Source organism: Heterodontus francisci, chromosome 41 (assembly GCF_036365525.1).
Source record: "Heterodontus francisci isolate sHetFra1 chromosome 41, sHetFra1.hap1, whole genome shotgun sequence".
Classification (NCBI taxonomy): Eukaryota; Metazoa; Chordata; class Chondrichthyes; order Heterodontiformes; family Heterodontidae; genus Heterodontus; species Heterodontus francisci.
In genome coordinates, this window is record NC_090411.1 from 22,206,724 (window position 1) to 22,220,025 (window position 13,302).

The 13,302-nt window shown below is 44.0% G+C and overlaps 1 protein-coding gene across 3 annotated transcripts in view; it reads left to right on the forward strand.

The window, feature by feature from the left end:
* Positions 1–13,302, forward strand: part of LOC137353342 (suppressor of cytokine signaling 1-like) — a 41,692-nt gene that overhangs the window by 15,963 nt on the left and 12,427 nt on the right. The window contains exon 2 of one of the 3 annotated variants that reach the window (XM_068019494.1): positions 8,143–8,261. The exons of the other annotated variants lie outside the window; for them this stretch is intronic. The gene's annotated coding sequence lies outside the window, so the exon portion shown is untranslated. The remainder of the gene's footprint in view (positions 1–8,142; positions 8,262–13,302) is intronic. 3 annotated transcript variants of the gene reach the window in all.

A 13,302-nucleotide genomic window follows, 5' to 3' on the forward strand; every position in this document is an offset into this window, starting at 1 on the left:
CCTCCAAAGATTGTCAGGCAGAACAATCTCTGTGAAGGGGAAGGTTTCATGCCAGGCTCAATAAAAGCCCAGTGTTCACCTAATGTCGTACTCAGCCATATAGACAAGCGGGACCCAGCGCAGTTCCCAGTGTGTGCTGGGTGACAGTTAGAGGAGGCATACTGCCCTTAAACGTTCTCACGGTTGTTACTTGCACATGTAACTGTGCCCTACACCCAATCTTTATGGTGTTTTTCTTTCCTTCCAGTCTTTGGTCCTTGCTGAAGGCGCTGACTGGTCCAGGGATATTACTCCACACGCACTGCAGATAATAGGGTATCTCCCCCAAGCAGCCTCTCTGCACGGGTGAAGCTGCCCCACCTAAGGAAAGCAGCACAGCACAACCTGGGACTGGGCCTGAGCTCCACTGAGGTCCATATACGAGTACTGTCCAGCAGGAATCTATGGATAGCATGGTGGTGTAGTGGTGACAATACTAGAATTGGGTTGAAGGGTTATGGAGAACGGGCAGGAAAGTGGAGTTGAGGCCGAGATGAGATCGGCCATGATCATATGGAATGGTGGAGCAGGCTCGAGGGGCTGAATTGCCTACTGCTCCTAGTTCTTCTGTTCAAGGGAAAGTGAGTTCAAATCCCACCATGGGAATTTAAGAAATTGAACTCAGTTTAAAAAAATAAAGTCTGGGAATTAAAAAGCTAGAATTGTGAAAAGTGACCATGAAGTTATTAGATTGTTGTGAAATCCCAAATGGTTCAGTGATGTCCTTTAGAGAAGAGAACCGTCTGCCCTTGCCCCTTCTGGGCCTATATGTGACTCCAGTCCCACACCAATGAGGTTGATTCTTAACTACCCCCTCAAATGGCTTAACAAGCCACTCGGTTGTATCATCACCTTCTCCGGGCAACTGGGATGGGCCAATAAATGTTGTGACACCCATATCTGAAGAATTAATAAAAACAAAAACGGGTTGGTCAAGGGTGAAATAGGAAATGAGCAACGACTGAGAGGTACTTGTAAGCATCCAGGTCTTTATAGCATGTGGGATTATGGAGCAATTCAGTCAAATACCCTTCTCCTTTAAAAATCTGCAGGAATATTTTCCAGCAGAATCTGCACACCTTTCAGTGCTGAGATTTTGTTTCCCATGTGCTTTGTTTCATATTTCAGTCTGATGGGGAGCCCCTCCTTCCTCCATCATAGTGTATGATTATAGTTTGAAAATTGTGCTGGAGATGTGAATCTCAGGATGATGTGGTTCTGTTACTGGACTAGTAATCCAAAGGCCTGGACTAAGGATCCCGAGACATGAGTTCAAATCCCACCATGGTAGCTGGGGAATTTTAAAATCAATTAATTAAATAAATCTGGAATTAAAAAGCTAGCATCAGGAATGGTGACCATGAAACTACTGGAATGTCGTAAAAAGTCATCGGATTCACTCATGTCCTTTCGGGGATGGAAACCTGTCGTCAATAACTGCTCTGGCTGACGTGACTCCAGAGCCACCGCAATGTGGTTGACTCTAAACGACCCTCTGAAGTGGCTGAGCACGCCACTCTGAGATTCTAGGGGGTGGCTCACCACCACCTTCTCCAGGGCAATTGGGGATGGGCAATAAATGCCCACATCCTATGAGTGAATTAGAAGAAAAGGGTGGCAATGTGCTTTAGACTGTACCCTTTTGCTTCTGGGGTCTGCGTTCAATTCCGGTGCAGAATAATGGGGTGAAAGTCCCTTCTGTCTGAGGAACCCATGTGAAATGAATCTTGATGCAGTTCTCAACTGGTGCCAGTTTCGTTCAGATTATACAAGGCTAAACGGCATGCAGGGATTTGGTGTTCTTCTCGGGTCTGCTGTGGTGAAGTGTAGTGGAACTATATTGTAGCTCTAGAGCAGCAGATCTTTACCCTGCATCTCGCCTCCTGACCGAGGGCTGCTCGGAACTGGGGTAACCAAATAGAGGAATGTTCACTTTCCCATTACTGACATTCCTCCGCAATATTTTTCTCCTTGCTGGGGTACAGTTCCACGGACACATGTCCCTCCAGTACAATGCCCAAAGGAATCGTTCTTTATGCATGAGATCAGTCAGTCAGTACCAATAAACTATTCAACTGTGGAAGAAATCAAAGCCGAGTGCAATCTGTTTGCAACTGACACATCATACAACGTGTACTTTCCAGCGTGTGTCATTGGATGGTAATCTGGCAGATATCATCTCTCCTCCTCCACCAACCACACCACAGCAACCCCCACCAATCCCCCGGGCCAGGCCAAGGATACTGAGGCCAATTGTAGTGTTCTGGCTAATATCAGAAATCTCAGCACAAGCCACCAGTTGAAGCAGGCCCGTGAGCCTTGATGAATTTACTCTGAGATCATTAGTGAATTGCCACCTCTTACCAAACTGTGGGATGCGGTGGGGAGTGTGGCTCATCCTGATGGTTTACTCACTTGCCCATTGTATCTCTGAGAATAGTAAAAGCTAGATTTGTGAATGACTCCAATCTGCTGATCCTCCGCAGGGTTTTACAGCTTGACATTTATGCTTTTGAATCAATGTTGTGTTTTCAATCGGCAGGAGACATTGAACATAGAAAAATGATGATGGCCAGAATTTCTTGTTAGCTATGTCCTGCTGGTGTGTCTCCTACCTAAAACCTACTTACAGCCCTGTGAGGTGTGTGTTCTGAAGGAACCCAAAGCAGTGGCGAGTCTCTCTCTTCATGACCATAACTCTTAATCCCTAGCAATATCTTAGTGAATCTGCACTGCAGCTTTTCCATTGATTTTATAGCATTCCAATAATGGAATGCCCAAAACTGTATACTATACCCAAACTTCAGCTGACTTGAGGTCCTTGCACAAGATCAATATTACAGCCTCCAAAAACAAAATGCTGCTGACGCTGGAAATCTGAAATAAAGACCGAATATTCTGGACAAACTCAGAAGGTCAGACAGCACTTGTGGAGAGAGAAACATAGTTAACGTTTCAAGTCAGTGGCCTTTTGTTACAATGGAGTTCATGAGACCCTTGCATTTGTATTCTCTGTCTTCGGATACAAAGCCAAGAATTTAGTTGGCTTGTTTTGTGGCCTTATATATTTGCATTGCCTCTTTTAATAGTCAGTATATCGATACACCAAGGTTCCCCTGCCCCTCGACTCCATTTGAAATCTTACCATTTAAATAGCTGTTCCTGTCAGTTTGATTAGCAAAGCCTCCGCATGCACTTATCCTCTTCCAGAGCCAGTTATACTCACTTCCTAAAATGCAGCAGGGAGGTGCAGCCAGACCTGCCCAGTATCCTTCCATTATCTGTCTCTTCATTCTACAAAATGCCGTGGTGGGGCATTCCCATTGGGAACCTCATCAGTGGCACTAATGGAGCTGCTAGGAAAAAGCAAAGAGGCAACACAACAAAGGCTGTTGAAACTCTTACTGGGAGCAGGAAAACAAAATGCCAATTAAGAAAATCAGTACAGAAGCAGCTTTAAGTGAATTTCTTCCTGCAGCTGGTTCCATAGAAAAACTGGCTGACCATTCTGCATGGGAGGCCATTCGGCCCCTAGAGCCTATTTTTCCATTCAATTAGATCTGCACCTCAACTCCATTTTTCTGCCTTTGTTCCATAATCTCTTGATAGCCTGACCTAATAAAAGTCTATTGATCTCAGTCTTGAAAGTTTCAATTGCCCCAAGCTCCAGATTTCCGAAATGCTTTGAAAAGGAGCAGGATGAATATGTGAAATATGAGATAGGAGCTGCCTTGGTGGCTCCCAGAGTTAATGCAGCTCCTGTATGATGCTGAGCTGTATAGTCCAGGAAGCCCTGGAAGCCAGGAAGGCGCCGTTCCTGGTTGGTGACCAGAACCAAGGTGTTCTGTTCTGGAAAGCCAGTCGGTGAAGGATAGTGCTGGAGCCAATCTTTACTCAGTCTTACATTTATTTATAGTGTGAAACATTACAAGCATACACCTCCTACCTCATCTACATCACAGCTTCAATAAGTGTCTCTTGATATGTACTCGAGTGAAACCCCCATTCATGCCCTCCACCTGCGTACAATTAAACCCAATTAAAGTATAATTAAGAAAGGGAGGCAGTTGACCTCTGCACATGATGGCTAGGGAGGAGAAAAATCAGCCAGTAGTCCCATCATGTGACTCTGTGAGTCTAAGCATTGTATCAAGGGTTCACCTATCACATCATCTTTCATTGGCTCTTTAGATGGGCCCCTCCATGAATAATAGCCACTTGGATGAATTGCCATGAAGAATGGACACTTGCCTGAGAGTAGCTGGCACCCTAAAAGAGCCCATCACAACTCTGCCTATAGTACCCTACCATTCCCATCTTAGCACCCAACTGTATTTAGAATGTCAACTAACATTTTTGACTCCATGAAGCTTCTTGGCAGATTCACCCTAATTTGCATTTTAAATTTACTTTTAACCAAGTGTACACACTCTGGTTCTACTTATTGGATTTGTTTTTATTTGTTTCATGGGTTGTGGATGTCGCTGGGCAAGGCCAGCAGTTGCTTCCCATCCTTAATTGTATTTGCGAAGGTGGTAGTGAGCTGCCTTCTTGAACTGCTGCAGTCCATGTGGTTCGGGCATACCCACAGTGCTATTCGGAAGGGAATTCCAGGATTTTGAACCAGCGACAGTGAAGGAACGGCAATATATTTCCAAGTCACGATGGTGTGTGGCTTGGAGGGGAACTTGTAGATGGTGTTCACATGTGTCTGCTGCCCTTATCCTTCTAGGTGATAGAGGTTGTGAGTTTGGAAGGTGCTGTCGAAGGAGAGTGATGAGTTGCTGCAGTGCATTTTGTAGATGGTACACACTGCTCTCAATGTGCATCGCTGATGGAGGGAGTGAAGTTTAAGATGGTGGTTGGGGTGCCAATCAAGTGGGCTGCTTTGTCCTGGATGGTGTCGAGGTTCTTGAGTGTTGTTGGAGCTGCACTCATCCAGGCAAGTGGAGAGTATTCTATCACACTCCTGACTTGTGCCTTGCAGATGGTGGACAGGCACTGGGGAGACGGGAAGTGAGTTACTCGCTGCAGAATTCCCAGCCTCTGACCTGGTCTTGTAGCCACAGCATTTGTGTGGCTGGTCCAGTTCAGTTTCTGGTCAATGGTAACGCCCAGGATGTTGATGGTTGGGGATTCAGCTATCGTAATGCCATTGAATCTCTTGTAGGAGATCTACTTTCTGGATATATTCTAAAGAAGTATTCTGGGTTTACCTTATTAATATCATTTTAGTATTTGATACACTACAATGAGGCCCCCTTTAACTGCCCTCTTTCCAGAATTTAGAAACTGATCATCTTTATCATCATCACTGATTCTCTTCACACATTGATAATCTTCTTGCACTTCTCTGTTCCTTTCCTAATAATACCTGTACATCACTTTTGGTGACACGGTGTCGAGACATGCACTTGCTGCTCCAAGTGTGACCTCACTGGTGCAATCTAAAGTCTTAGCAATACCTCTATAGGCTTGTATTTCACTATTCTGTCTGTACTTTGTATTATTCCATTACTTTTAGTTGCCTCACCACATTGTACCAATGTTGAATGTGACTAGTGTACTATTATTCTCAGTTCTCTGTTTTTCAACTTGTCCTATACTATTTCAATCCTATTCATTGTGCAGTTATGATGTACTTTTCGTGACCTGTGTCCAATACTTTGGCCTGTCTTGTATTACAACTCTTGCAGATGTTCTCTCTTTCCTTTCCCTTTGATCAATTTCTTAGCCGGTTTCTGGAACTGTTCCCCAGTATCGATCCTTGGTGGAGAGTGGAGAGAAGCAGAAATGACCAACTCCTCACTCGAGTTCCAATGCCGGGCATGTGTCACCTGTGGAATGCGATTGGCCCGGTTAATTTGCAAAGTTTTGTTGAATTCCTGGAGTGTTTAGCTTGATTAGATCAAGCAGAAATGTCATCAAAGTTTTATCTTCTTTGCTTTCCCCTGTGGCCATCACTCCACTCAGGAAGCCAACTAAACAGGATAAAATACATGACCGAGCAAATCATACACGGCCTCTTAAAGGAAGAATGGTCACTGGGTGACTGACCCATTCGTTTCTGTGTTTTTGCCTCCATTGTCCTAACTGGAAAATCATTGAACTTGAAGAAAGTAGAAGGGGTGTGACATTTTTGGTGTCCTATTGAATTGTGAAAACACCCAGCAGTACAATTATAAATTTTACCCTTCCAAACTTGGGGAAGCATTTTGAGCGGAATAACAGAGGGGTGATACAAGCCTCTTACTAGCGATGGCAGTGCAAGGAACAACTGGAAGAGATAAATTAAAAGTACTACACAAGGAATATTTCAACCATAATTGCATAGTTTCCAGTAGTTGGTTGGTACCAAGGTGTAATTGATCCTTGTGGAGGATATTAGAGATGTTTGAGAACAGGGAGCTGTAAGAGTGCACGTGCAAGAAGAAAGATGATTTATACAGTGCTTTTCACAACTTAGCATGATCTGAAGTAATTAACAGCCAATGAAGTACATTTGAAGTGTAGTGACTGTCCAAATGTAGGAAACATGGCAGCCAATTTGCGCACAGCAAGGTCTCACAAATAACAATGCGATAATCTATTTTATTGATCTTGGTTGAGGGATAAATATTGTCCAGGACACTGGAGAGACCTTTTCTGCTCTTCTGTAAAGCAGTGCCATGGGATCTTTTACCTCAACAAGGGGGTGAATGGCAGGCATTGGAGACTGCAAAAATCCACAGGCTTTCTGGTGCACTCCCAGGAATCGGACCAAGACCTAAATATGCAGAATCCTGATCTCCACTCTAGTTTCCTGAGAGGGTGTTTTTGAAGCAGAACCTTTACCCATTGGCAACACGGTTTGCTACATCACAGGGGTTTCAACAAGGGGCAGAGGCCTCCAAGAGTGGGCATTTTATTGAAACTGGCATGGGTTACACCAGACAGCTGGTACCCTGGGAGAGAACATGCATATGCTGACCTCCTACCCAGTAAGTAAGGATCACACCTTGGGTGCAGGCTTGGATCTTGGCCTGGACAACCAAAGAGCACTAGGATGATGATTGAATCATGTCCTTCAGAAGTGGGTTAATAGGCGATTTTGAAAATTCTCCTTTCAGCTAAGGGTGCTGTGGACTGAATGAGTGGCTTCACCCCTACTTCTCCCCCTTGCTCTGGTGTAGTGCTTTGTTTAATTCAGTCTTGGCATATGGGCATTGCTGGCGAGGCCAGCATTTATTGCCCATCCCGAGTTGCCCTTGAGAAGTTGGTGGACCTTCTCCATAGTCTATGTGGCGAAGGTGTTCCTACAATGCTGTTGGGTAGATAGTTCCAGGATTTTGACTCGATGACAATACATGTCCAAGTTGGGTGGGGTGTGAATTGGAGGAGAACTTGGAGATGATCACATTCCCATGTGTTGCTATCCTTGTCCTTCCAGTTGTTGGAGATTGCGGGTTTGGGCGGTGCTGCTGACAAAGCCGTGGTAAAGGCCTGGGATTTTATAGATAGCTTTTAGAAATGCCTGGATGAGTATCTTAATGTGAACAGACTGAGGGCAATATGGATAAGTACAGCTAAGACATGAGGGAATGCTGTGTAGAACATGATGGTTCCTAAGCTGCTGGGACCATCAAGGTGTCATACTAAAGAAAGAAAATAATAAGATGTAATATTAGCTATGTATTCCTGAGTTTTATTCAATGAATCATTTTGGAAAATGAGTGGAGAAAGTTGGCAAGGTTCCTTCATCACTGCTGGGTCAAAATCTTGGAACTCCCTACCTAACAATATAATGGGAGCACCTTCACCACACGGACTGCAGCTGTTTAAGAAGGCCTTACCTTCTCAAGGGAAATTAGGGATGGGTAATAAGTGCAAGCTTTACCAGCGATGCCCACATCCTGAGAATGAATTAAATGAGAAAAATGTGTCAAACCAGCATTAAACACTGTAACTACTATTACTTGGAAAAATGTTCCTGCCAATCTGAAAGTCTTGTTAGTTATTTTTTCCTCTGTTTCTGTGATCACATTCCAACCTGTACAATGTCGTACAGTTTGTAGCTACATTGTATGAAAAGTACGCAAAGCCTCTATTCACTGTCCTTTACAGCCTTGAAACTACTATTGTTCCTGATATTGGCCAAGGACGGCTTGATGTACTTGTTTGGCCGCTTGTCGTGACAGAACTGTTACCCAGCTTATTCTGAACAAGTTAACAGTTCCAGTCAGGTAAGAAAGTCATGGGAACAGTTTTAGCCTGATGTTGGGAAAAGCTGCTTTATGCAGAACTTGATCGACGTTCCCAATTCTGGGAACTACTATTGTAGCTCTAATACAACTATTGACTAGTGACTACTATTATGAGAGTTCTTTTTTTTTGTAAAATATGTTTTTAAGGACTTCTAGTTGATTCATCTGGAAGCTGAACTTTGTGCTTTTTAAAAGAGGTCACCAGAAGGCTTCCGGGGCTTGGATTGTAAACAAGGCCTTACTGGAAGGCACCTGTTTTCAGATAAAATACCAGCAGGGAACTTGTTTTTACTGGAAAAGATGTTTATAGAGAAGTGACAGGTCAAGATTTATAGAGGTCAGGAGGCTTGACTTCTGAAATGTTTTTAATTTCACTTTGTATTGTTAAAAAAGACAGTTGGTTTTTGCCTGCCAAGAAAAATCCGGTTGATCTCTCTCTCTCTCTCTCTCTGAAAGAAACCCTGCATATCCAGTATGTCAGTCTCCTCATTCTTCCTGTATTTGAAGAATGTGTGGTAAGTGAAACTCCTATTGCCGCATTTCTGCTGTAAGGCTTATCTGAAGCCCCTGTAGCTGCATTTCTTGGAAAGCCTACCCAAACTGATCTTCAATATCGCCGGGAAAGAACTGTTCTAGGAAAATCCCAATGACAGCCATCTGTACGCATTTGGAACTCCAAACCACAACATAGAACATCTTTCAATATCTTCTCTGTTTTCTTCAAGAATGAGCAAGTATTCAGCTTAAGTGGCGGCACAGTGGCGCAGTGGTTAGCACCGCAGCCTCACAGCTCCAGGGACCCGGGTTCGATTCCGGGTACTGCCTGTGTGGAGTTTGCAAGTTCTCCCTGTGTCTGCGTGGGTTTTCTCCGGGTGCTCCGGTTTCCTCCCACAAGCCAAAAAGACTTGCAGGTTGATAGGTAAATTGGCCATTATAAATTGTCACTAGTATAGGTAGGTGGTAGGGAAATATAGGGACAGGTGGGGATGTTTGTTGGGAATATGGGATTAGTGTAGGATTAGTATAAAATGGGTGGTTGATGGTCGGCACAGACTCGGTGGGCCGAAGGGCCTGTTTCAGTGCTGTATCTCTAATCTAATCTAATCTTAAGTGTTTATTCTTTGTCTTTTTTTTTAACAGAGTTCTAAAGCAAAATTCCCTTTCACTTCTCCGGTTAAACGATGTATGTATGTGTGTGAGGGGCTAAGGTAAAAAGGGAACTGTTATACTTCAATCTGTGTGTTTATGCTTTGCTTCATTACTGGTTAAGACTTGTTTTATAATAAACTGATAATTTTTGTTGTTTATTAAAGAAACCTGGTTGGTGTGTTTTATTCTGGGATATAAATAAAGTCTATGATTGACCATATCGGTAAGTGGGAATATTTAAATATATATTGTGACCTATGGAGAAGTGGGACTAGAATAAACAGTGCATTCCTCCTGCCTCGGTTGTAACACTACGTTGAGCCTTTCCTACTGATCAGGCTGATAATTCCTAGCCTCATGGAACCTCAGATTAGCTGCTGCCTCAGGAGAACCAGCAGGACCTCTGTAAACTTAGGAGAAAGCAGTCTTTAGGCAGGAGTGCTCTTTTAGAGGGCTATGTGATATGTTGTATTAGTGCTGAACTGTTTTAACTAAAGTGGTGGAGGTTTCATTTGAGACTTTACACATTGTATAATATACACTATCATGAGGGAGCAGTGTTCAGAGAGTGCGGGTCACCAATCAAGTTCCAACACTGAGCCTCCAATCCACGCTCCCTCCGAGTGGCGTTCCCCACCTGGAATGCAGACTAGCTGAATTTACTCTGAAATCCTTTTGTGCGCGGCCAGCACAAAGCCGCATACAGTATTTGTTTTTATGTTGCTAGAATATATGGTAACTGTTCACCCATCCATGCTGCGCCTGTCGGCAGTTATTGTGGGACTGCCTGTCCTTTCCAGTTTTGATATTGTGAGGACGGCAAACTGTGCAATTGGCAGCTAGTAATGAATCAATTTTTAAAGATTCTTTCATGGGATGTGGGCATCACTGGCTAGGTCAGCATTTATTGCCCATCCCTAATTCCCCTCGAGAAGGTGATGGTGAGCTGCCTTCTTGAACCGCTGCAGTCCACATGGGGTAGGGACACCCACAATGCTGTTAGGAAGGGAGTTCCAGGATCTTGACCCAGCGACAGTGAAGGAACGGCGATATAATTCCAAGTTAGGATGGTGTGTGTGGCTTGAAGGGGAACTTGCAGCTGGTGGTGCGGCCCTTGTCCTTCTAGGTGGTAGAGTCGCGGGTCTGGAAGGTTCTGTTGAAGGAGCCTTGGTGAGTTGCTGCAGTAAATCTTGTAGATTGTACCCGCTGCTGCCACTGTGCGTCGGTGGTGGAGGGAGTGAATGTTGAAAGTGGTGGATGAGGTGCCAATTAAGCAGGCTGCTGTGTCCTGGATGGTGTCGAACTTTGAGTGTTGTTGGAGCTGCACCCATTCAGGCAAGTGGAGAGTATTACATCACCCTCCTGATTTGTACCGTGTAGATAGTGAGCAAGCTTTGGGGAGTCAGGAGGTGAGTTACTCGCCACAGAATTCAGCGATTGTAATGCCGTTGAATGTCAAGGGGAAATGGTTAGGTTCTCTCTTGTTGGAGATCATCATTACCTGGCACATGTCACGAATGTTACTTGCCACTTATCAGCTCAAGCCTGAATGCTGTCCAGATCTTGCTGCATATGGACACGGACTGCTTCAGTATCTATTCCAAAACATTAGAGTCCCTCACTTTCATGATCACAACAAATGCAGCCTCTGCTTACAAGAAGCCTACTGCTGGAGCGGGTAGTAATGTGCCTACCTACTAACACATGGAATAACATGCCCAGTTTGTGCTTTCCTTTCTGCCATCAGTACAGCTGCGGTCTGTCTGCTATTGTAGGAGCTGTGAGAGTGTGACTCATGCCATTCAGTAATAAGTGAGCTGGCATGGTGCCAGGCTGCAGTGAGACTTGCTCAATTCCACTGTGGGCTGCCCAGGCTGATGAGAGAGCAGCATGAGCACTTGGACTGTGCCTGCACTGCATACAATGAACTGGCTCTGACTCGTACAGTGCTGGTGCCAAGCTGCATCTTTGTGTGTGTGTGTGTAAAATTCACTCTTGCAACCTGGTTAGACCCCGAGATAGTGAGTAATGCCTGATATTTAAATAGCACTGTTGATAAAACAGAAAACTGAACGCCACCGCAGTGTTTAAATTTAAACACCAGCTTGACGTGTATGGCGGTCTCAGCATGTGAGAAAGGTCATGCATGTGTGTGAGGTGTGGGGCTGTCCATAACATAGGCAGGCAGTAGGAGACATACACTGTTGGTAAGAGACCGATGTGTGTCAGCCGATGGACGAGGGGAAATAAAGGAGCAATTATAAGCAACTTATTCTATCATCCGGATTTGTGTTCAGGATCTAGTCTGACCATTTCTCAACTCGGGTCTCTGCTCCTGGTTGAAACACACATTGATCCACGTCTCTTTTGACACTTCACCTGAGTCAGTATTTACTGCTGTGGTTTGTTCTGTAAATTAACGCCTCTACATCTCAAGAAGTTTTAGCTCAGAATCCTGGCGTCTGCTTTCTCTATCCTAATTTTGTGCAGAATACCTCTCTACATCTGTGTTAGCCACTCCCCTTAATGAGACTTGTGCATGTTCCTTGTAAAACTGAGCAAATTCAAAGAAGATACCTTTTCAACCAGTTTATTTCACCGGACTTAATATTTTCATCCCATTGTGAAGCTAAATGTATATTCATGCATAATACGATTTAGCACTATGGGGCACACTGTAAGCATAACATCCCTTTTAAGATGTGAAGTTGACAAGTTTCCTGTAGTTTGCAGAAGGTGGTGGCAACTCTAGTGTAGCTGGCTGGAAGATCTCATTGAGGGGAAAAAAAAACTTGGCAAAGTATCCTTTTTGTTTGTTCTGTCAATGATTTTTTTTTTAAATGTGTTAAATAAGACTGCATTTATATAGCACTAAAATAAAAGCAAAATACTGCGGATGCTGGAAATCTGAAATAAAAACAAGAAATGCTGGAACCACTCAGCAGGTCTGGCAGCATAGAAGTTGGTTTTTGAAGTATTGTTCCGAGCACAAACACTGCACGGCGTTGTTCCATCTATGAGATGAATGAGCAGTTAATGTGCTCTCGGTCATCGTGGTTGAACGAGGAATGAGGTGCAGGACACTGAGATACTTCCCTGCTCTTTTGACAACAGTGCCAGGGGAATCTGTACAGCTGTACAGGTTTAATACCTGGTTAGAATGCAAAGTGGGTGAGTGTCAACAGAACTTTACTTTTGGTTGTCACACTTGTGTGCCAACTTTTTTCCACGATACATTCCTATGCCCGCGTTTGTCATAGAAACTGCTAACCTAGGAACAGCAGGAGGCCATTCAGCCCCTCGAGATTGTTCTGCTATTCAGTCAGACTATGGCTGATCTGCACCACAACTCCACTTACCTGCCCTTCATCCATATCCTTTAATCATATCCTTTGATACCCTTAGCCAACAAAAAATTATCAATCGCAGTGTTAAAAAGTTAAGCCTGTTGAGGGAACACATTCGAAATTTCCACTACCTTTTGTGAAAACGGTCACCCTGTAATTACATTCTCTCGCCACTGCCAGCGCTGTTGTCCCTCAGTTTTCTATATTCCAACTACTTTGCTTTTACTGCAGAGAAACTCTGCTTTCAAATATGAAATCAAAAGGGATGATTTTAACTTTCGACAACTGAATGTAGCAGACCAGCCACCCATTATACAGCCTGCCCCATCTCTTTTTCCATTGACTTTAGTGCCATCGCTGAAAACCAACCCGAAAGCACTAAATTAAAAATAAGGACAGAATGTATTACTTTCAAATGGGTACTGAGTTCTGTCTGTCCGCCCTGGTCTGAGTATCCACTAACTCCACTTCAGTTCAAATCAGAAATTTAGGTCTTGATTCCTGTGTGCCCACTACATGAGATC